The sequence below is a fragment of the Manis pentadactyla genome, chromosome 4, assembly GCF_030020395.1.
Source record: "Manis pentadactyla isolate mManPen7 chromosome 4, mManPen7.hap1, whole genome shotgun sequence".
Classification (NCBI taxonomy): domain Eukaryota; kingdom Metazoa; phylum Chordata; class Mammalia; order Pholidota; family Manidae; genus Manis; species Manis pentadactyla.
Genome location: NC_080022.1, coordinates 106,670,492 through 106,695,050, shown reverse-complemented (window position 1 = coordinate 106,695,050; position 24,559 = coordinate 106,670,492). Strand labels below are relative to the sequence as shown.

Here is a 24,559-nt window from a genome sequence, read left to right as displayed (position 1 = left end):
TTTAACAGTAGATAGTCTGTAGTCTCAAGATTTTGGAGCACTGCAACTTGCACTTCTCCTAATTCTTGGTTGAGTTCCAACAGTATAGATCCAGTCAAATTTGTTATTTTACTGTATGCACAGGCCAGCTTAGATATCTCCTTCTTCATTCCAATGGCAATTCCAGGAACTGGTGGTATGAATGCAGCTACAACTGAAACAGCACCAAGATCTTTGTTGACGTTTTTTGATGATCATCTTCTGGAAAGACTCTTTCAGTGTATGTTGATGTTGGAACGTCTTCTTCATATCCTATCTTATTTCATTTTCTGGGTAGCCAAATTGGGCTTTGATCCTCTGTATAAACACAAACAGACCCTTTGCCCACACTTTGATATGCCCTTTATATCATTCTGAAGAACTTATTGGAGGTCACCACACAGGAACTGCTTTTTTTTTTTAAGAGAAAGGAATATTATCAGAAAAATGTACTTCCATAGCTGATCATCTGACACCCTTTAAATGATCAAAATTAAGGATATTTAAAGCATGCATTAATTGTTGATTTACACTTAGTTTTATCCTATCAGGGAGTAAACCCCTTTGTTTTTTTGTTGTTGTTGTTATCATTAATCTACAATTACATGAAGAATATTATGTTTACTAGGCTCTCCCCTATACCAGGTCCCCCCTATAAAGCTCTTTACAGTCACTGTCCATCAGCATAGCAAAATGTTGTCGAATCACTACTTGTCTTCTCTGTGTTGTACAGCCCTCCCCTTTCTCCCACCACCCCCCATGCATGCTAATCTTAATACCCCCCTTCGTCTTACCCCCCCTTATCCCTCCCTACCCACCCATCCTCCCCAGTCCCTTTCCCTTTGGTACCTGTTAGTCCATTCCTGGGTTCTGTGATTCTGCTGCTGCTTTCTTCTTTCAGTTTTTCCTTTGTTCTTATACTCCACAGATGAGTGAAATCATTTGGTATGTCTCTTTCTCTGCTTGGCTTATTTCACTGAGCATAATACCCTCTAGCTCCATCCATGTTGCTGCAAATGGTAAGATTTGTTCTCTTCTTATGGCAGAGTAATATTCTATTGTGTATATGTACCACATCTTCTTTATCCAATCATCTACTGATGGACACTTAGGTTTCTTCCAATTCTTGGCTATTGGAAATAGTGCTGCAATAAACAAAAGGGTGCATCTGCCTTTTCAAACTTGAGTGCTGCATTCTTAGGGTAAATTCCTAGGAGTGGAATTCCTGGGTCAAATGGTAAGTCTGTTTTGAGCATTTTGAGGAACCTCCATACTGCTTTCCACAGTGGTTGAACTAACTTACATTCCCACCAGCAGTGTAGGAGGGTTCCACGTTTTCCACAGCCTTGCCATCATTTGTTGTTGTTTGTCTTTTGGATGGTAGCCATCCTTACTGGTGTTAGGTGATATCTCATTATAGTTTTAATTTGCATTTCTCTGATAATTAGCGATGTGGAACATCTTTTCATGTGTCTGTTGGCCATCTGTATTTCTTTTTTGGATAACTGTCTGTTCAGTTCCTCTGCCCGTTTTTTTAGTGGATTGTTTGTTTTTTGTTTGTTGAGGTGGATGAGCTCTTTATATATTTTGGACGTCAAGCCTCTATTGGATCTGTCATTTTCAAATATATTCTCCCATACTGTAGGGTTCCTTTTTGTTCTATTGATGGTGTCTTTTGCTCTAGAGAAGCTTTTCAGCTTAATATAGTCCCACTTGTTCATTTTTGCTGTTGTTTTCCTAACCCGGGGAGATACATTCAAGAAGAGGTCACTCATGTTTATGTCTAAAAAGTTTTTGCCTATGTTTTTTTCTAAGAGTTTTATGGTTTCATGACTTATATTCAGGTCTTTGATCCATTTCGAATTTACTTTTGTGTATGGGGTTAGACAATGATTCAGTTTCATTCTCTTACATGTAGCTGTCCAGTTTTGCCAGCACCATCTGTTGAAGAGACTGTCATTTCACCATTGTATGGCCATCGCTCCTTTATCAAATATTAACTGACCATATATGTTTGGGTTAATGTCTGGAGTCTCTAGTCTGTTCCACTGGTCTGTGGCTCTGTTCTTGTGCCAGTACCAAATTGTCTTGATTACTATGGCTTTGTAGTAGAGCTTGAAGTTGGGAGTGGGATCCCCCCTACTTTATTCTTCTTTCTCAGGATTGCTTTGGCTATTCGGGATCTTTGGTGTTTCCATATGAATTTTTGAATTATTTGTTCCAGTTCATTGAAGAATGTCGCTGGTAATTTGATAGGGATTGCATCAAATCTGTATATTGCTTTGGACAGGATGTCCATTTTGACAATACTAATTCTTCCTAGCCAGGAGCATGGGATGAATTTCCATCTGTTAGTGTCCCCTTTAATTTCTCTTAAGAGTGACTTGTAGTTTTCAGGGTATAGGTCTTTCACTTCTTTGGTTAGGTCTATTCCTAGGTATTTTATTCTTTTTGATGCAATTGTGAATGGAATTGTTTTCCTGATTTCTCTTTCTATAGTTTCATTGTTAGTGTATAGAAAAGCTACAGATTTCTGTGTGTTAATTTTGTATCCTGCAACTTTTCTGTATTCCGATATCAGTTCTAGTAGTTTTGGAATGGAGTCTTTAGGGTTTTTTATGTACGATATCATATCATCTGCAAATAGTGACAGTTTAACTTCTTATTTACCAATCTGGATTCCTTGTATTTCTTTTTTCTGTCTGCTTGCCGTGACTAAGACCTCCAGTACTATGTTAAATAGCAGTGGGGAGAGTGGGCATCCCTGTCTAGTTCCCGATCTCAGAAGAAAAGCTTTCAGCTTCTCGCTGTTCAGTATAATGTTGGCTTTGGGTTTATAATATATGGCCTTTATTATGTTGAGGTACTTGCCCTCTATTCCCATTTTGCTGAGAGTTTTTATCATGAATGGATGTTGAACTTTGTCAAATGCTTTTTCAGCATCTATGGAGATGATCATGTGGTTTTTGTCTTTCTTTTTGTTGATGTGGTGGACGATGTTGATGGATTTTCGAATGTGGTATCATCGTTGCATCCCTGGGATGATTCCCACTTGGTCATGGTGTATGATCCTTTTGATACACTTTTGAATTCGGTTTGCTAATATTTTGTTATGTATTTTTGCATTTACATTCATCAGGGATATTGGTCTGTAATTTTCTTTTTTGGTGGGGTCTTTGCCTGGTTTTGGTATTAGGGTGATGTTGGCTTCATAGAATGAGTTTGGGAGTGTTCCCTCCTCTTCTATTTTTTGGAAAACTTTAAGAAGAATGGGTATTATGTCTTCTCTGTGTGTCTGATAAAATTCTGAGGTAAATCCGTCTGGCCCGGGGTTTTGTTCTTGGGTAGTTTTTGATTACTGTTTCAATTTCTTTGATCGTAATTGGTTTGTTTAACTTTTGTGTTTCTTCCTTGGTCAGTCTTGGAAGGTTGTATTTTTCTAGGAAGTTGTCCATTTCTTCTAGGTTTTCCAGCTTGTTGGCATATAGGTTTTCGTAGTAGTCTTTAATAATTCTTTGTATTTCTGTGGAGTCTGTCGTGATCTTTCTGATCTCATTTCTGATTCTGTTGATTTGTGTTGATTCTCTTTTTCTCTTAATAAGTTTGGCTAGAGGCTTATCTATTTTGTTTATTTTCTCAAAGAAACAGCTCTTGGTTTCGTTGATTTTTGCTATTGTTTTATTCTTCTCAGTTTTGTTTATTTCTTCTCTGATCTTTATTATGTCCCTCCTTCTGCTGACTGTAGGCCTCATTTGTTCTTCTTTTTCCAATTTCGATAATTGTGATGTTAGACTATTCATTTGGGATTGTTCTTACTTCTTTATGTGTGCCTATATCGCTATATACTTTCCTCTTAAGACTGTTTTCGCTGCGTCCCACAGAAGTTGGGGCTTTGTGTTGTTGTTGTCATTTATTTCTATATATTCCTTGATCTCTATTTTGATTTGTTCATTGATCCATTGATTATTTAGAAGGATGTTGTTAAGCTTCCATGTGTTTGTGAGCCTTTTTGTTTTCTTTCTGGAATTTATTTCTAGTTTTATACCTTTGTGGTCTGAAAAATTGGTTGGTAGAATTTCAATATTTTGGAATTTACTGAGGCTCTATTTGTGGGCTAGTATGTGGTCTATTCTGGAGAATGTTCCATGTGCACTTGAGAAGAATGTATATCCTGCTCCTTTCGATGTAGAGTTCTATAGATGTCTATTAGGTCCATCTGTTCTAGTGTGTTGTTCAGTGCCTCTGTGTCCTTACTTATTTTCTGCCCGGTGGATCTATCCTTTGGGGCGAGTGGTGTGTTGAAGTCTCCTAAAATGAATGCATTGCAGTCTATTTCCCCCTTTAGTTCTGTTAGTATTTGTTTCACATATGCTGGTGCTCCTGTGTTGGGTGCATATATATTTAGAATGGTTGTATCCTCTTGTTGGACTGAGTCCTTTATCATTATGTAGTGTCCTTCTTTATCTCTTGTTACTTTCTTTGTTTTGAAGTCTATTTTGTCTGATATTAGTACTGAAACCCCTGCTTTATTCTTGCTATTGTTTGCCTGAAATATGTTTTTCTATCCCTTGACTTTTAGTCTGTGCATGTCTTTGCGTTTGAGGTGAGTTTCTTGTAAGCAGCATATAGATGGGTCTTGCTTTTTTATCCATTCTGTTACTCTGTGTCTTTTGATTGGTGCATTCAACCCATTAACATTTAGGGTGACTATTGAAAGATATGTACTTATTGCCATTGCAGGCTTTAAATTCGTGGTTACCAAAGGTTCAAGGTTAGCCTCTTTAGTATTTTACTGCCTAACTTAGCTCGCTTATTGGGCTGTTATATACACTGTCTGGAGATTCTTTTCTTCTCTCCCTTCTTGTTCCTCCTCCTTGATTCTTCATATGTTGGGTGTTTTGTGCTGTGCTCTTTCTAGGAGTGCTCCCATCTAGAGTAGTCCCTGTAAGATGTTCTGTAGAGGTGGTTTGTGGAAAGCAAATTCCCTCAGCTGTTGTTTGTCTGGGAATTGTTTAATCCCACTGTCATATTTGAATGATAGTCGTGCTGGATACAGAATCCTTGGTTCAAGGCCCTTCTGTTTCATTGTATTAAATATATCATGCCATTCTCTTCTGGCCTGTAGGGTTTCTGTTGAGAAGTCTAATGATAGCCTGATGGGTTTTCCTTTATAGGTGTCCTTTTTCTCTCTAGCTGCCTTTAAAAGTCTTTCCTTGTCCTTGATCCTTGCCATTTTAATTATTATGTGTCTTGGTGTTGTCCTTCTTGGATCCTTTCTGTTGGGGGTTCTGTGTATTTCTGTGGTCTGTTCAATTACTTCCTCCCCCAGTGTGGGGAAGTTTTCAGCAATTATTTCTTCAAAGACACTTTCCATCCCTTTTCCTCTCTCTTCTTCTTCTGGTACCCCTGTAATATGGATATTGTTCCTTTTGGATTGGTCACACAGTTCTCTTACTATTGTTTTGTTCCTGGCTATCCTTTTCTCTCTCTCTACGTCAGCTTCTATGTGTTTCTGTTCTCCCTGGTTTCTATTCCTTCAATGTCCTCTTGCATCTTATCCATTCTGCTTATAAATCCTTCCAGGGTTTGTTTCACTTCTGTAATCTCCTTCCTGGCATCTGTGATCTCCCTCTGGACTTCATCCCATTGCTCTTGCATTTTTCTCTGCATCTCAATCAGCATGTTCATGATTTTTATTTTGAATTCTTTTTCAGGAAAACTGGTTAGGTCTGTCTCCTTCTCAGGTCTTGACTCTGTGATCTTTGTCTGCCTGTAATTTTGCCTTTTCACGGTGATAGGAATAGTTTGCAGAGCTGGCACAAGTGATGGCTGGAAGAGCTTTCCTTCTTGTTGGTTTGTGGCCTTCCTCTCCTGGGAGAACAGCGACCTCTAGTGGCTTGTGCTGCGCAGCTGCAAGCAGACAGGGCTTCTGCTTTTTGACCGGCTGCTGTGGAGTTAATCTCTGCTGTTGCTGTGGGCGTGGCCTGGCTCAGGCCGCTGCTCCAAAATGGTGGAGACCTTTTGGAGGGGGAGCGGCTGGGAGGCTATTTATCTCCATAAGAGGCCTCCGTGCTCCCTGATGCCCAGGGGGTAAGAGTGCCCATAGATCCCCAGATTCCCTACCTCTGGACTAAGTGTCCCACCCTGCCCCTTTAAGACTTCCAAAAAGCACTCGCCAAAAAAAAAAAAAAAAATTGGCTGCTCTCTTTTCTTTGTTCTCTGGTGCCGGCCTCAGACACCCACTCACTGGTCTTGCTGGCCTGTTTCCCTAGTATCCAGGACCCCACGCATGCACTCTGTCTGTGCTCTGGTCCGAATGGCTGGGGCTGGGTTTTCAGCAGTCCTGGGCTCCCACTCCTTCCCCGCTCAGACTCCTCTCCTCCTGCCAGGAGTTGGGTGGAGGGGCGTTCGGGTCCCATGGGGCCGGGGCTTGTATCTTACCCACTTCAAGAGACACTGGGTTCTCGCAGGTGTGGATGTGATCTGGATGTTGTCCTGTGTCCTCTGGACTCTATTCTAGAAAGATTTGTCTTTGTTATATTTTCATAGATATATGTGGTTTGGGGAGGAGATATCTGCTGCTCTACTCACGCCACCATCTTGGCTCCAGGATATCCTCTTAAATTTTGAATTATACAATACTATTTTTCTAACTATAGCCACTATGTTTTACAGCAGATCTCTAGAATTTATTAATCTATTATAGCTGAAACGTTATACCCACTGAATAACAGTTTCCCATATTTCCTACCCTCTAGCCTGTGGCAACCACTATTATATTCCCTACTTCTATGATTTTGATGACTATTTTAGATACTCATGTAAATGCAATCATTCAGTTTTTTTTCTTCTATGACTGGCTTATTTTAATTAGCAACTACCCTCCAGGTACATAGAAAACACTAGAGAAATGTTAACATTATTATGTTGTTATTATTTTTCTCATTCAATCCATTAATTATATTAAATTTGTCCAATGGAACCCTCTTTGCATTTCTCGAATAAATCTCATCTAGTTATTAGTCCTTTAACAACCTGCATTATATTTGTTAATATTGAATTTAGCATTCTTGCACTGATATTAATATATTCATTTAGTCTTCAATCGTCTTTTCTTAGGCAACTTTTATATGTTTTTGAATCAATGTAAATATTTGTAAATGCATCCATTTTATACATTCAGGAACAATTACGAACCCCATAAATATTTGGCAGAATTTTCTCTATGAAAACATTTGAATGTAGAGTATTTTTTCAAGAAGTAGCTCACAGCCAATTTATATTTCTTCCACAGACATTGTTTAGATTTTCTGTTTCATCTAGAATTGGACCTAACAATTTATATTTTCCTAGATAAATATCCATTTTAATCAATTTTAAAATTCGTTTATGTAGCATTAAGTAAAGAATATCATAATCTTTTATTTTCCTCTAAGTCTGATCATTTTCTCACAATTTTTTATTTTGTGATTTTTGTGCTTTTTCTGTTTGTGCATTTTTCTTCAGTAAGCAAAATGGATAACTGGTAACCATTGTGTGTTTTCCCAACTATCAGCTTTGGATTTATTTTTTTATTACCTCTTTGATTTATCTATTATCTGTTATCTAGCTCTAATGTCTGCCTTTTCTCTATTAAATCTCTTCTTATATTTCCCATTGTTTACATTTTTCCAAATTTTCAAGTTAAATACTTTTTACTCTTTATTATGTGTTACTATAAATATTTAAGATTATAAATTTTCCTCTGAGCCCTTTTTTATTTGCCATCTCATTGTTCTGATATGTAGCATTTTAGGAGCTTCCATGTTTTAGATTTTCTGTAATTTGTATTTGGGCTTTCTCTTTTCTTTAGGAATTCTATAAGAGCTTTATTTCCAGTTGATAAGATGTATTTTTTGGTTCTGACTTGGTATTAATTTCATTTTATTATATTGCATTTAGAGGATATAATCTGAAAAGTTTTCACTTTGGAGAAGTTTTAAAATTTTCTTTGTGGCCTAATATTTGGTTAATTTTGGGAAATGTTTTATGCACCTTTGGTCTGTCTGCTCAGAGAGTTATATAGTTAGGCTAATTAAAGTCTCATCACTAGTTTGTTTCTACCAATTTCTCCTTATCTCTTATATTTACTGCTTCTTGATGTTGATATTAAATTATTTGCTATAACTTTAATATTTATTGTTGACGGAAAATTTAACACTGTAAGGTGCTCTTCGCTCTTTAACTTGAATTTAATCTTATATTAAGACCATCACCTTCTTTTTGTTTGCATCTATGTTGTATATATTTGCAGTCTTTGATTATTAATCTTTCAGTAGCTTTATTTTAGGTGTGTGCTTTGTATTTTATATCAGTATGAGTTTTGCTTTGTTATCCAATTGGAAAGACTTTTTCTTTTATTAGGTTGGAGTGATTCATTACATTTACTCATTTAACATATATGTTTACTTTTAGCTTTGCCTATTAATTTCTGGAATTTTTCATTTTAATGGTTAAAGGACCTTGCTTATTTTCTTTTTTTAAGTACTTATTTTAATATTTAGGGACATTTGCTTCTGGATATACTTTATTAATATTCTGCAGCCAGTCCCATTCCCCATGTATATATTTTCTTGAATTGCAGAAGCTGGAAACAAACAAAAAACCCTCTATTTTCATTCTTTTTTCCTGCTAGATTTGATTGGAAGTTAGTTTTCTCCAGAATAGACCAGCAGTCAGTGATAAGAATTTGAGTAAACAGGAGGACAGGGTGGCACCAGTGGGGTGGCAATTAAACTGTAGTTGTGTGAGTGTTTGTGTCTATACTGATCTCCTGGACTTTAGACCCATGGAGTATTATTGAACTAATGGTAGTACTGATCTGGCCTTCCTAAAAAGGTGACCCTTTGTCTCTAACTTGTCAGACATAAAGAACCTCAGTATCATGTAACTCCCTCATGATTAACCAGAATCCAGTTCTAGCCATGTAATCTGTCCTTTTCAATTTTTAAACCACAGTTGACAATTCCTAATAATTGACTGAGCAGACAGCCTCTAGCTTGGAGAAGTTAACTTCAAGGACAATATCCTAAGGGAAACCTGGATGTCTGACAGTCTATCATAACCTTGCACATGTAATCAAGAGGAAAGAACAAGGTTGTATCATTGCACATGCCATGAAAGATGTCATTGCATATGCCAGCTTTGGATGAGAGCAATTTCATGAAGGTTGAGGGCAGAAGCAAAAAAAAATCAAAGTTGGAAGCTAAGTGGGGAGAAGACAAATGAGCAATAAGCGTATACTGATTTTTTCTAAAGTTTGAGAGAAAGGGGAAGAAACAAATAGGGTGTTCACAAGAACAAAGTGGGAGAAGGGCAACATTTTAAAATGGAAATTGTTGGAATATTTCCATTATGATGGATAAAAACTGAGTAAAAGGAAAGAGAATGAAGATAGTGAAGAAAAGAGATAAATGATAGAAGTTGTCTAGGTGGATCTAGAGCGTGGGCAGAATGATTAACTTCAGGCATGAAGAGGATGATGCTGCATCTACAATGTTGCAGAAATGTAGGCAAACCTGGATGCAGTTGGTTAAGTCTGTACCTTTTGTGTTAGAATGTTGACTAATTTCTTGTTTGTTTGCTTCTATTTTCTTTGTGACATGTGGGATAAGATCATCAGGTGAGAGAGTAAGAAAAGCGAAGTGTGGCTTGTAATCTAAACAATTTGGAAAAGATTTGGAATAGCTCTTTTGGATAATAAACACAAAAGAGAAGGCAGGAAAAGAAAATCAAGGTTCCTACCAGCAATCCTGACCTGACCCTGGAGGCACTTAGTGAATTTTAGTCCACGTTATGATATTAAACAAGTTCACTTTTAAGACTGCCCAGCCCTGTTGTGAAGTCCCCAAGTATGACTGATTTGTTTCTGTTTCTAAGACTCTGTCCTCCTGTTTTCTCAAGTCCTTACTATTGGCCTCCTGGTTTGTTCTCAAAACTGAGTTCTTCTATTTACTGAACTCTTGTTCCTAAATTCCTGGACTAGTGACCCATCTGTTGCTACTGTATGTCAGTAATTTTTTGATGCATAACAAAACAAACCATTCCCAAACTTAGTGGCTTAAAAAGATAACCATTAATTTAGCATGTAATTCCATGTATTGGCAGTTTGGACTTGGCTTGGCTGAGTGGTTCTTCCACTAACTTTGGCCAGGCTTGCTCATTTACTGCAGGCAGCTGCTTGTTAGTCAGATGGTTCTGCTACTGTTGATTGGCAGATATCCATTGGCATGGGTGATGAGGGTGACAAGGACATGCATCTCTCATCATGCAATAGACTAGCCTAGGAGCTTCACATGGTGGCAATGGCCAGGGTTCCAAGAATGGTAACAGATAAGACAAACCCCAAAGAGCAAGTTATTTTCAAGCATCTACTTACAACATGTTCTCCAAAATGAGTCAAATGGTCAAAGGGGTAGAGAATCAATCAATGAAGAAGAACAGATTCCATCTTTTGCTGATGGGACAAACTGGAAAGTTTACATTGCAAAAGAACCATTTTTACAAAAGAAAACACTACACTTCCTGCCCAATTTGATACATGCCTTCCTCTTACTAGTCAGCCCCACATCAGGTGCCAGTTCCTGTGGCTTGGAGCAGTTACTTACCCACTGGCAGATCTCCAAGATGCTATGAATCTGGAATCCTTAACAGTATATATGGATTCCCATTCCTGTGTTTACCCACCTGAGAGTATACCCTTTCACATTATTTTAAGAACCCTCCACTGCATCTCCATAGTTACTGGGATCTTGTATTCTCTGGGACATAAAACACACAGTGGGTCTCTTGTCTACCAGATTACACTGCTTTTAGCAATGGTGGCTAGATAAGTATGCTGCATTTCCTTCACACTCTCTATGTTGCCTCTACTGCATTCTGCCCTTTATCCATTTTACACTCTTTGCCAATACACCTTTTCACTCCATTTTCCCCTCTATTTACTTTCTGGCCACAGATACGCTCCCCTGTCTTCTTCACTTAGGTTCAATTAGCCAGTATGCCTCAACTAACATGATACTCCTAAACTCATCCTAAAATGATACAGAATATCAAATTGTTCAGAGAATGGAGTAAACTCAGCCAACCCTTGCTTATACTTTTCTAACAATTGAACTAGCAGCAGAATAGGAAATTTTGCTGGAGTACATTATACTGTCAGTCTGAAGTTTGCTTTTAGTATAAGTAAAATTGATCTATTATACCTCCACATCGCTTTGCTCTTGAGGGTGTGTGTGTGTGTGTGTGTGTGTGTGTGTGTGTGTGTGTGTGTGCATGCACGTGCAAGAATATGTAAAGAAAAGACAGCAGGAGTCACAGCAAATGAACCAAGAAGTGAAAGGAAAAACATGAAAGGGAATTCAAAGGAGAAAGTGTGTGAAGACAGATGCCTCATACTAGAGGCCTGTAAATTTGTAAGCATGTGTGTAAAGTTGTCCATTATACACTCAAGTTTTATCAGTCACTCAACATGTGTTTATTGGGTGTCTGCTATGAGACCCACTTCAATCTAGAGGTTATGAAGTTGACCCCATGGGCAAGCATTGCACTGGATATAATTCTATCACTGGCCTAGTTTGGCCTTTTTGGAGAAAGATTCTGGTGCAAGAAAAGGTGAAGGAGAGAAGCCAGGAGGCTCCCACATGCAACCTCAACTGATTGAAACCATATTCTCTCCTGTGAAATATTCATTCTGACTTTACTGTTGGGAGATAAAACATCATTCTTCCCTCCTCTACATGTGGAGACGTTTTACAGATAATGTGGCTTTCACTGGAGAGATCCTCTCTGTAAGACGGAGCCCCCTCCCTGTTCTCTCAAGCATGAGGAGAAGGGAAGGGCCAGGAAAGTAGGCTCAGCTGGGGGCTCCTGGAAATTAGTTCCCATTTCAGGAAGGGTTAGGTGAAAACTAGATCTTGCTTCTCATTCTGTTTTTGTCACTTTCAGAAGCTAAGCCGCTCAACTTCAAATCAGGATTGAATGGCCTGCCTCCCCTCAGGAAGCCAAGTATAGAAGTGGAATAGTGAGCCTAACTCTCTTCTTCCAACTGGAAAACTAGCATTTTCCACAGAGGTAGAGTGAAGGAGAAGTGATTTCACTCTCAAACTCCAGGGTTCTTTCACCTAAGTTGTTTATTTTTGTTAGCAATAAAATTAAAAATATTCCGTATCTCTTATATGGCAAACACCCCTTTAGGTAACTGATAGGAAAAAATATGCTGTCTTATTTAATGCTCATAACAAGTGACACATGCCATCTTATTTAACACTCATTAAATAAGGCGCTAATTATTCCTACTTTGCAGATGAATACAAGGAGATTACCAAAGCCCATAGGCTATTCAAAGCCAAGGAGCTGGGAAAGCCCTGGATGTAAAGTCAGAAGCTTGGGTTCCTATCCCAGCTTTTCCATGAACTAATTAATTGTGAACCTACTTTGGCCTGTCCAGTGAACACCTTTAAGCATCAGTGTCTTCATCTGTAAATAGAGAATACCCAAACACAGAACTACTATGGTGATGAAATAAGATGATACAGTTGAACATTGATTCAGTCATTCAACAAATTTTATTTGTGGCTTTTTTCACTGCTGCACACCGTGGATGCAGTAGTGAACAAAACTGATATGATTCCTGCCCCCTTGAAGCTTGCAGTTTATTGGGAGAGACAGATAACTAAAGCTGGTATGAGGGGAGGGTAGTGAGGCACTTGCCTCTGGTGTGACATTAAGGGAATGCCAAAAACTCAGTCATCAAGATCAATGATATTTTAGTGCAATATTTAAAAAATAAAAATTAATGCAAAAATTTCATGAAGGAAAAATCAAAAAATTAAATAATGTCGTGGTCATTATTGCTAATATTTCTTTTTGCCTCAGGATCTGGTATGGTTTAGCATGGTGCTTCATATAACAAATAAGTATACACAAAAAAATAAAAACAAATATGTATATGTAAGAATTTTAGCTGAAAAAGAATGGGGGAATGATTCCTGGTAGAGGGAACATTTGCAAAGGCCCTGAGGTGGGGAAGTGCAAGAAAGTGGGTGTTGTTGGACTGTGATAGGCAGTGTTGGCCAGTATTGGCCAGTGTTGGCCAATGATGGACTGTGATGCCCCAGAACCAGTTACACAGGGCTGGGTGGCCTCAGGAAAGGATGGGGTTATGTTCTAAGTGCAATGGAAAACCACAGAAAGGTTTTAAGCAAGGAAGCGAGTTATGTCTGTTTTTAAAAATGTTACTCTGGCTGCTAAGTAGAGACAAGATTGATAAGGGAGGAGCAGAAGCACGAAGACCAGCTGAGGATCTACTGAGACAGTCCAGACCAGAGAGGAATGTCTTTGCTTGTACTAATACAGTTACTCATGTATTCTGCTAGGTACAAGGAGTACAGTGTGGGCTTTCTCACCCTCTAACTGTATGGCTCTCAGCAAATTATTTTGCCTCTCTCATCTCGGACCCTCATTGGTGAAGTGGAGAAAATAATAATGACGATGGCACAGAGTTGTTGTGAGAACAAAGTTAGATAAGGTACATAAAAGGCTGGGAATGGCAAATCGTAGGTAATGAAAAACATACTTGTTTAATGACTACTTCATACTTAGCTTCATATTCCTGTCAGTGTCTTCTAGTAGGTGCTCAGTAAAGATGTAGTGCATTAAAATGTTGTTACTGACATGCCCCTAGTGCCTTTTATACCCAGAGTTATTTTTGTCATTAGTGGGGATGATTCTGTTAATGATATTTCTTACTATTTCTCAGACTCATCCCTTGCTCTCCAACTCCACCCTAATTCTGGCTTTCATAATCTCTTGGATAAACTATTGCAATAACATATAACTCATCTCCCTGGCTCCAGACTCCTTCCACCCCAGTCTGCCCTACATACTGCTACAAGCCTTGTTTTTCTAAATACAAGCCAGTTCATGTAATTCCCCTTCTCAAAAGCCTGAGGAGCCTTCCTAGTGCCAAAGAATTAAGCCCAAATTCCTTAGTGTGGTACCTGAAAAATTCCCACAATCAAGCTGGCCTTTCCATTGCAGCTGCCCATCCCATAATGCCTCTCTGTTCTGCTTGCTGTTCACAAAATACACTCTCAAGCCTTGATGCTCTTGTTTAGAGAGTTCCCTCTGTAAGAAATGTCATCAGCCTGTTAAAGTTCATCTAACAGGACCCAGCTAAAGTGCCACCTCCTCTGTGATGCACTCTCTGGCTCTACATCAGGAAACAAATCTCTCCCTATCTTACAGTGGTTTAAATTCCCATCACTCATTTGGCGCTCTACATGCACCCATGACCCACATCTCATCTGAGGGTGAAATGAAGAAATATGGCTCCAAATAATGGTTAAAATAGTTGTAGGTCATTTAGCAGAGTAATCAAGAATACATTTTTGTGAATCTGGCAGACTTGCTCTAAATCCCAGTTAGCTATATAGACTTAAAAATGAGGATCCAGGATTCAAGATGGCAGGGTGAGAGGTGAGATGAAGAACTCCCAAAATCACAGATAGTATGGAAATGTAGTTAATTGATACAACTAACCCTAAAACAACAAGAAAGAAGGCTGAACCAGACTGCATGCAGACCTCACGAACAGAGCAGACCACATGAAACAGGGTAAGGTACAAAAGCCTTAATCAGGCAGAACCCAAGCCCTTCCACCACCCCAGCTCACCAGCGGGAGGAAGAGAATAGGAGTGGGGGAGGGGGTAGAAGGCTGTACTGCTGAACACCCAGCCCTGGAGGTCTGCTTTGGGAGCAGAAACCTGCACTGTGTGGTGCTCTGGTCATTTGGGAGCTCAGACAGGTGCAGTGCTTGAGAGACAGATTCCGGCCATTTGTGGTGGTGGGAATCCACACCCAGCCACTCTGGGACAAGGGAAAAGCAGGTGGTCTGAGAGGCTTCCTAGCAGCGAGAGGGCTGCTGAAGGGGTGGGGTTTGCACGAGGCTTGCTGTGCAGGGGAGGGGAGAGATGGAGAAGGTTGTCTAGGGGTGCTCTGCCCAGCTAGTTGGGAACATTGAGGAGCTTCAGGTGCCCAAACCCCTGGATGTCTACTCAGCTCCAAGGCCCCCCACTGTGACATGCAACCTTCTGTGCCTTCCTCCTAGCCTGCCAACACTGGTTCACAAACCTAAAGTCACTGTGCTGGCATCAGGCCAGTCAGAGGGAGACCTGCCTATGACAGCTAGAGACACAAAGCACAGAGGCTTACACCTGTGTGCTTGGCCCACTGGCTCTGAGACTGGAGACAGGCACCACAGATGGGAATCAGGAAACAGATTTTTCCTCAACCAAGGCACCAGCTGTGCTCCACTATGACCCATAACCTCACTGTAGGGGCTGAGCAGCTCCAGAGGCTGGAGCTTCTGGGCACTAGTGGGTACCACACAGAAATATGAAACATCAAAAGAACATGGTTCAGACTAAAATCTCACAAACCTCAGAAAAGTGGTCAAATGAAACTGAACTCACCAATCTGCCTGAAAGAGAGTTCACAATAAAAATCATAAACATGCTGTGGAGGTACAGAAAAATATTCAGGAATTCAAAAATGAAGGGATGGAAAAAGATATTTCATGAAAACAATAGGGATAAAAAGCAGGAGTTGCAGTACTTGTATCAGAGAAAATAGACTTCAAAACAAAGAAAGTAACAAGAGACAAAGAAGCACATTACATAATAATAAAGGGGTCAGTCCAACAAGAGGGAATAACTGTTATAAATAATTATGCATGCAACACAGGATCCCCTACATATGTGAAACAAATACTAACAGAATTAAAGGGGGAGATAAAATGCAATGCATTAATTTTAGGAAACTTCAACACACCAGTCACTCAAAATGACAGATCAACCAGACAGAAAATAAGTAAAGAGACAGAGGCACTGAACAACGTATTAGAACAGATGGACCTGAAGGACATCTACAGAACACTCCATCCAAAAGCAACAGGGTAACATTTTTCTCAAGTGCACATGGAACATTTTCCAGAATAGATAATATACTAGGCCACAAAACAAACCTCAGTAAATTCAAAAAGATTGAAGTTGTACCAACCAGCTCCTCAGAGCACAAAGGTATGAAACTAGAGATATTACACAAAGTAAATGAAAAAGCCCACAAAACACATGGAGGCTTAATAACATGCTCCTAAATAATCAATGGATCAATGACCAAATAAAAACAGAGATCAAGCAATATATGGAGAAAAATGACAACAACGACTCAACAACACAAAATCTGTGGGATGCAGTGAAGGCTGTGCTAAGAGGGAAATATATTGCAATACAGGGGAACCTCAAGAAAGAAGAACAATCCCAAATGAACAGTCTAAACTCACAATTAATGAAACTGGAAAAGGAAGAACAAATGAGGCCCAGAGTCAGTAGAAAGAGGAACATAATAAAGATTAAAGCAAAAATAAATAAAATTGAGAATAAAACACTAGTAAGAATTAATGAGAGCAAAAGCTGATTCTTTGAGAAAATAAACAAAATAGATAAAGCCCTAGCCAGACTTATCAAGAAAAAAAGAGAGTCTACACACATAAACAGAATCAGAAATGTGAAAGGAAAAATCACTACAGACACCACAGAAATACAAGGAGTTATGAGAGAATACTATGAAAATTTTATGGTAACAGGATAACCTAGAAGAAATGGACAACTTTCTAGAAAAATACAACCTTCCAAGGATGACCCAGAAAGAAACAGAAAATATAAATAGACCAATTACGACAAAGAAATTGAATTGGTAATCAAAAAACTACCTAAGGAAAAACCCCCTGAACCAGATGGTTTCACGCTGAATTTTATCAAACATTTAATGAAGACATAATATCCATCCTTAAAGTTTCCGAAAAGTAGAAGAGGAGGGAATACTCCCAAACTCATTCTGCGAGGCCAACATTACTCTGATACCAAAACCAGGCAAAGACATAACAAAAAAAGAAAATTACAGACCAATATCCCTGATGAACATAGATTCAAAAATACTCATCAAAATATTAGCAAACCAAATTCAAAAATATATCAAAAAGATCATCCATCATGATCAAGTGGGATTCATCCCAGTGATGCAAAGATGGTACAACATACGAAAATCCATCAACATCATCCATTACATCAACAAAAAGAAGGACAAAAACCACATGATCATCTCCATAGATGCTGAAAAAGCATTTGACAAAATTCAACATCCATTCATGATGAAAACTCTCAACAAAATGGGTACAGAGTAGAGGGCAAGTACCTCAACATAATAAAGGCCATATATGACAAACCCACAGCCAACATCATACTTAACAGCAAGAAGCTGAAAGCTGTTCCTTTAAGATTGGGAACAAGACAAGGATGACCACTCTCCCCACTTTTATTCAACATAGATTTGGAGGTTCTAGCCATGGCAATCAGACAACACAAATAAATAAAAGGCATCCAGATAGGTAAGGAAGAAATCAAACTGTCACTATTTGCAGATGACATGATATTGTACATAAAAAACCCTAAAAAATTAACTCCAAAACTTCTAGATCTAGTATCTGAATTCAGCAAATATTTTGCAAGATACAAAATTAATACACAGAAATCTGTTGCATGCCTATACACTAACGATGAATTAGCAGAAAGAGAAATCAGGAAAACAATTCCATTCACAATTGCATCAGAAAGAATAAAATACCTAGGAATAAACCTAACCAAGGAAGTGAAAGACCTATTACCTGAAAACTATAAGACACTCTTAAGAGGAATTAAAAAGGACACTAATAAATGGAAATTCATCCCATGCTCTTGGCTAGGAGGAATTAATATTGTCAAAATGGCCAGCCTGCCTAAATCAATCTACAGATTCAATGCCATCCCTATCAAAATATCTACAGCATTCTTTAATTAACTAGAGCAAATAGTTCTAAAATTCATATGGAATGACAAAAGACCCTGAATAGCCAAAGCAATCCTGAGAAGGAAGAATAAAGCAGGGGGAATTACACTATGAATGCAGCAGCCCAATTTGAAAAAGACATAAGCTCTACTACAAAGTCACAGTAATCAAGACAATCTGGGACTGGCACAAGAACAGACCCACACACCAGTGGAACAGAATAGAGAGAACAGATATAAGCTCAAGCATATATGGTCAATTAATATACGATAAAGGAGCCATGGATATACAACGGGGAAATGACAGCCATTTTAACAGCTGGTGTTGGCAAAACTGGACAGCTATATGCAAGAGAATGAAACTGGATTACTGTCTAACCCCATACACAAAAGTAAACTCAAAATGGATCAAAGACCTGAATGTAAGTCATGAAACCATAAAACTCTTAGAAAAAAACATAGGCAGAAATCTCTTGGACATAAACATGAGCAACTTCTTTATGAACATATCTCCCCAGGAAAGGGAAGCAAAAGCAAATATTAACAAGTGGGACTATATCAAACTAAAAACCTTCTGTAGAGCAAAGGATACCATCAGGAGAACAAAAAGACACCCAACAGTATGGGAGAATATATTCATAAATGACATATCTGATAAGGGGTTGACATCCAAAAGATGCCCATGCACCTCAACAAACAAAAAACAAATAAGCCAATTAAAAAATGGGCAGAAGATCTGAACAGACACTTCTCCAGAGAAGAAGTTCAGATGGCCAACAGGCACATGAAAAGATGCTCCACATCGCTTATCATCAGAGAAATGCAAATTAAAACCACAATGAGATATCACCTAACAGCAGTTAGGATGGCCAACATCCAAAAGACAAACAACAAATGTTGGTGAGGATGTGGAGAAAGGGGAACCGTCCTACACTGCTGGTGGGAATGTAAACTAGTTCAACCATTGTGGAAAGCTGTATGGAGGTTCCTCAAAAACTAAAAAATAGAAATACCATTTCACCCAGGAATTTCACTCCTAGGAATTTATCCTAATAATGCAGCAGCCCAATTTGAAAAAGACATATGCCCTCCTATGTTTATCACAGCACTATTACAATAGCCAAGAAATGGAAGCAACCTAAGTGCCCATCAGTAGATGAATGGATAAAGAAGATGTGGTACATATACACAATGGAATATTATTCAGCCATAAGAAGAAAACAAATCCTACCATTTGCAACAACATGGACGGAGCTAGTGGGTATTATGCTCAGTGAAATAAGCCAGGCAGAGAAAGACAAGTATCAAATGATTTCACTTATCTGTGGAGTATAAGAACAAAGAAAAAACTGAAGAAACAAAACAGTAGCAGACTCACAGAACCCAAGAATGGACTAACAGGTACCAAGGAGAAAGGGACTGGTGAGGGTGGGTGGGAAGGGAGGGATAAGGGGGAAAATGGGGCATTGGGATAAGCACACATAATGCAGGGGGTGGACACTGTTAAGGCAGTATATACAGAGAAGACAAGTAATGATTCTATAGCATCTTACTGCGCTGATGGACAGTGACTGTAATGGGGTATGTGGGGGGGACTTGATAATGGGGGGAGTCTAGTAACAATAATGTTGTTCAAGTAATTGTACATTAATGATATCAAAATTTAAAAAATTAGTTAACCCCTCTGGCTCTCAGTTTCTTTATCTGTAAAATGTAAATAGGAAGCCCCAATCCTTGTACTGTCATGAAGACTACATTAGAAACATGTATTTTAAGCTCCTGATTCAGAAGGGGCATAAGATAAATAGTTCTGTTGTTATTTGTGGTCTATGTGGAGCACGTATGAAACTTGAAATTATACAGACTCGGGATCAAGAACCAGCTTTAACTTTATTATATTTGCCTTTGGGAAAGCCACTTAAGCTCTCAGCTTCTCTTCTGGAGATAATAATACACATCAGTCAAAGATTAGAAAATGGCAGCAATAATATAAAAGAACAACAAATCCTTGATAAATACAGCTGATCCTCCTGCACAGTTGAGGATTTGCATATAACTTGTGACTCCCCAAAGATGTAACTAGTAATAGCCTACTGGTGACTGGAAGCCTTACTGATAACATAAACAGTTGATGAACACATATCTGCTATGTTATACATGCTATATACTGTATTCTTACAATAATATAAGCTAGAGAAATTATTTTTTCAAGTTGTCACAAATCTCCAAAAATTTTCCAATTTTACTTACTGAAAAAAACTCATGTATAAGCGCAACTCTGTGTGTTCAAGGGTCAGCAGTACTCATCATGATTGAGAAATTATTCTTAAAGCTTTACATATATCAATTCATTTCATTTCCAAAACAAGTTTATGAGGCAGATATTATACATCCCCTTTCTATAGATTAGGGAACTGAGATAGAGAAGTCAACTAACTTGATCAAAATCAAACACTAAGCAAATGTACTGATGTTTAAACTTCAGCAGTCTGGATTCAGTCTAAACTTTTAGAACAAATAGTTCTAAGGAACTGAGTGCCTGGATCTGGCAAGTTCTTAATGAATGTGGTAGTAAATGTTAAGAGCACCTTTCTTCCCTTCTAATTCCCTGTGCCCTAAGAGTGACCAGGTTTTACTTGACTCTATAAAGCTTTGGCACACAGCACCATGCCTAGCATACAAGCATAGTTGGATCGACTAGTTCTCAAAAACCAGCTGTGTACCTTTTTTCCAACTCCACTTTCAGTAATGTCACATTCGTAGCTTGAAATTGATTACAGGGAAGTATTTATATCACAGGAATAAGCCAATGCCAAAATGAACACTGGACTTCTCAAACAAGTCAGTAAATGCCCTTTTTTGCTTGCATTAAACTTCAGTTTCCATCATTTGCAATCCAAGGACATCACCTAGGAATATTTGTTGTTTCAGATATTCTCAGGAAGGTGAGGATGAGGAAATATGACACACAGCAATATCCACAAAATTATTACCTAGAAAGAATTGTAATATCCATGGGGCCTACTTTAGGGGAAGGGAGCATTTATTCTAAAAGTTCTGTTTCCTCAAATAATTTATTTCAACATTTAGATCTTCTGTCCATATGTTTAGCACACAGTCCAAGGTAAGTGAGAGAGAACCAAGCGTGTGGATTCTTAATGTGAGAATTTAGCTATTGGTCTTTGAAAGTCTGAGATGTTTCATAAATATGGACAGTTGACCGCCAAATGAAGGCTGTTAGTCTTGCACTGACAACAGCTCTGGCAACTAGACAAGTTGTCTCTCTTTGGCTAGAATGCAGCAAGAGAATAAAACAAAACAAAGAACTTTTGTTTTCCATGACAAGGTGGGTGGTCCACAAGGACCCATAAGATTTTGTTTGATTTGTAAGACTCTACTTTATAAAGTTTGTTTGCAATGCTTTATAGTTGCATTACATTTTATATTTTTCATTGAATAAAGTTTTAAAAATACATTACTTCTTTTGAACCTCCTAATAGCTTTAGTAAAGAAAGAGAAACACAAGGAGGTTAAGTGACCTGTTCGAAATCACAGCCAGGTAATGGCAGAGATGGAGTAATAATAACTCAGAACGGTAGTATCAACCATTGACCTTACACTACAATGAGCTGCTGATAGGTTTCAGATAGCATTCCCCTGGGTGGTCCACATCAGTCCTCTAGGTATTTGAGAAGCTGATCAAAATGAAAAGAAGATTAAAAAAAGAATGCAACACCATTTTTCTCTTGCAAATTTGAGTCTGCAATAAAATACATAAAAATTAGCCAGAACTGGAGAAGAGGAGAAATGGAAGTTTAAATACCACAAATGCCTGGTTATCTAAAGAAAAGAGCCATAGGGTTCATTTTATTACCTCTTTTTTTCCTTGTAGTGGAAGCAAAAATAAGATGGCTCAGGAGACATTCAGTCTTGCAAAGTGGATTTTAGAAAATTAGGTATAAACATCTCAAAGCAAATCAGAAAAATAGCCAGGAATATATTACATGCATCCTGACATTAGGACATTTGTTCCTTTAAAAAATGTTTATTGAAAACTATGTGCTAGGCACTATGGTCAGTGCTGAGAAGAGTTCAAAGGTGCATAAAATGGAGAGTTTCTGCTTATAATGAACTAAAATATAGCCATAAGCAACAGGATTCTAAGCAAGAGAGTCCATCTTTTGGTAATATTCAATAAGCAGTCTGTGTCTTACTTCCTTTGTGAAGCAGAAGAGAATATAAGAGGTTTGGGAAGAATACAAGCAAGTAATTTGTGTCCAGCATTGCCAAACGAATTTAAATTCCTTTAGTTATGCCTTAAAAGTTCTTTTCCCATTTCCTTAATCCTTTGATATACCCGGAGAGCATCTGTACTGGCCTGTCTTTACCCCTGACTAAATTCTCTATACGGGGACTAGCTGACGTTCAGGAGTCATTGGATATGGAAGGAAGGACTGGAACTTCAAACAGAAGAAACTCCAGCCAAAGCCATGCAAACCAACAGCTTTCAGGCGTGTTGTGTACAAGGGCATTCAGAAGGGCAAGAGCAGGTGGTAACTGGAAGTCCTTAGCACATCTGGACATGTTCTAAGACCTAGGGCAACACAGCAGGCTAACTCAAGTCATCCCTGGAAACCAAGATTCCCAAGAAAATCACATTAAGTATTTCTGAGGGTACAGGCAGATCATTTATTATTAAAAGAGAATATAAGAAAAAGGGCCAATCAAGTTGATAAAATTAAAAAGACCGATAAGGTGAAGTAGAAGTGAAAGTACTGGGGAAATGTACAGTCCATCCCTTGCCCTCCACCTTTTTTACTGTGGTAAAATATAGAATAAAATTTACCATCTTAAAAATTGTTAAGCATACAGTTTGGTGGTATTAAGTACATTCATATTGTGTGACCATCATATCACCATCCATCTCCAGAACTTTTTCAACTCGTAAAACTGAAATTCTGTACCCATTAAACCATAATGCCCCATTTACCCTACCCCCAGCCCCTGGAAACCACCATTCTTTTTATCCCTGATTTTGACTACTCTATGTACTATGTGAGTATATATATATATATAAAATCATGTAGTATTTGTCTTCTCGTGACTAACTTACTTCACTTTGCATAATGTCTTCAAGGTTCATCCATATTGTATCAGGTATCAGGAATTTCTTTTCTTTTTAACTTGAAAATTATTCAATTGTGTGTATACACACACACAACACATTTTGTTGATTCATTCATACATCAATGGACACTATGATTGCTTCCACATTTCAGCCACTGTAAATAATGCTGCTGTGAACATAGGTGTACAGATATCTCTTCAAGACATTGCTTTCAATTCTTTTGGGTGTATACACAGAAGTGAAATTCCTGGATCACATGATAAATTTATTTTTAATTTTTTGAGGAACCACCATACATTTCCCATAACAGCTGTATCGTCTGACATGCCCACCTACAGTGCACAAGGGTTCCAGCTTCTCCATATCCTCATCAACACTGTTAATTCATTTTTGTGTTCATAACCATCCTAATGGGGTGAAGTAATATCTCACTGTAGTTTTGGTATGTATTTCCCTAGCGGTCAGTCATGTTGAGCATCACTTCATTTGCTTATTGGCTATTCATGTATCTCCTTTAGAGAAATGTCCATTTAAATCCTTTGCCTACCTTTGAATTGGATTTGGCTTGTTCTGGTGTGGTTTCAGGAGCTCTCTATAAAGGTATACTTCATTTTATTGTGCTTCACAGATACTGTGTGTTTTACAAATTGAAAGTTTGTGGCAACCCTGCAACAAGCAAGTCCATTGGTACCACTTTTCCAACAGCATTTGATCACTTTGTCTCTCTGTCACATTTTGGTAATTCTCTCAATATTTCAAAATGTTCATTATTATTATATTTGCTGTGATGATCTGTTATCAGTTATTATGACTCACTGAAAGCTCAGATAACATTTTTTACAATAAAGTATTTCTTAATTAAGATATATATATATAGTTTTTTAGACATAATGTTATTGCACACTTAATAGACTACAGTATAGTATAAGCATAAATTTCATATGCACTAGGAAACAAAAAAATTCATCTGACTCACTTTATTGTGATATTAGCTTTATTGCACTGGTCTGGAACCAAACCTGCAATGCCTCTGAAGTATGCCTGTATATTCTGAATATGAATCCTTTATCAGGTATTTTTGCAAATATTTTCTTCTATTCAGTAGGTTGCTTCTTTACTTTGTTGACAATGTCCTTTCAGGCACAGACATTTTTAATTTTCAGGAAGTCCAATTTGTTTATTTTCAATTTTGTTCCCTGTACTTTTCATGTCATATACAAGAAATCATTGTCAAATTCAATGCTGAAGAACTTTTGTCCTCTGTTTTCTTGTAGGAATTTTATAGTTTTAGCCCTTAAAGTTATGTCTTTGACCCATTTTGAGTTAATTTTTATATATGGTATGAGGCCCAACTTCATTTTACTTGAGGATATCCAGTTTTACCAGCAGTATTTGTTGAAAAGCCTGTCTTTTCCTCATTGAATGGTCTTGGCACTTGCTGGAAAATCACTTGACTGCATCTGTAAGAGTTTATTTCTGAGCTCTCTATTCA

General features: G+C 38.1%; 1 long non-coding RNA gene across 1 annotated transcript in view; it reads right to left on the bottom strand.

Annotated features, from left to right (window-relative positions):
* Positions 1 to 5,647: 5,647 nt before the first annotated feature.
* The window catches only part of LOC130683407 (uncharacterized), a 48,094-nt gene continuing 29,182 nt past the window's right edge, over positions 5,648 to 24,559 (bottom strand). Inside the window, exon 2 of the long non-coding RNA XR_008997104.1 lies at positions 5,648 to 5,688. This is a non-coding gene — a long non-coding RNA (uncharacterized LOC130683407). The remainder of the gene's footprint in view (positions 5,689 to 24,559) is intronic.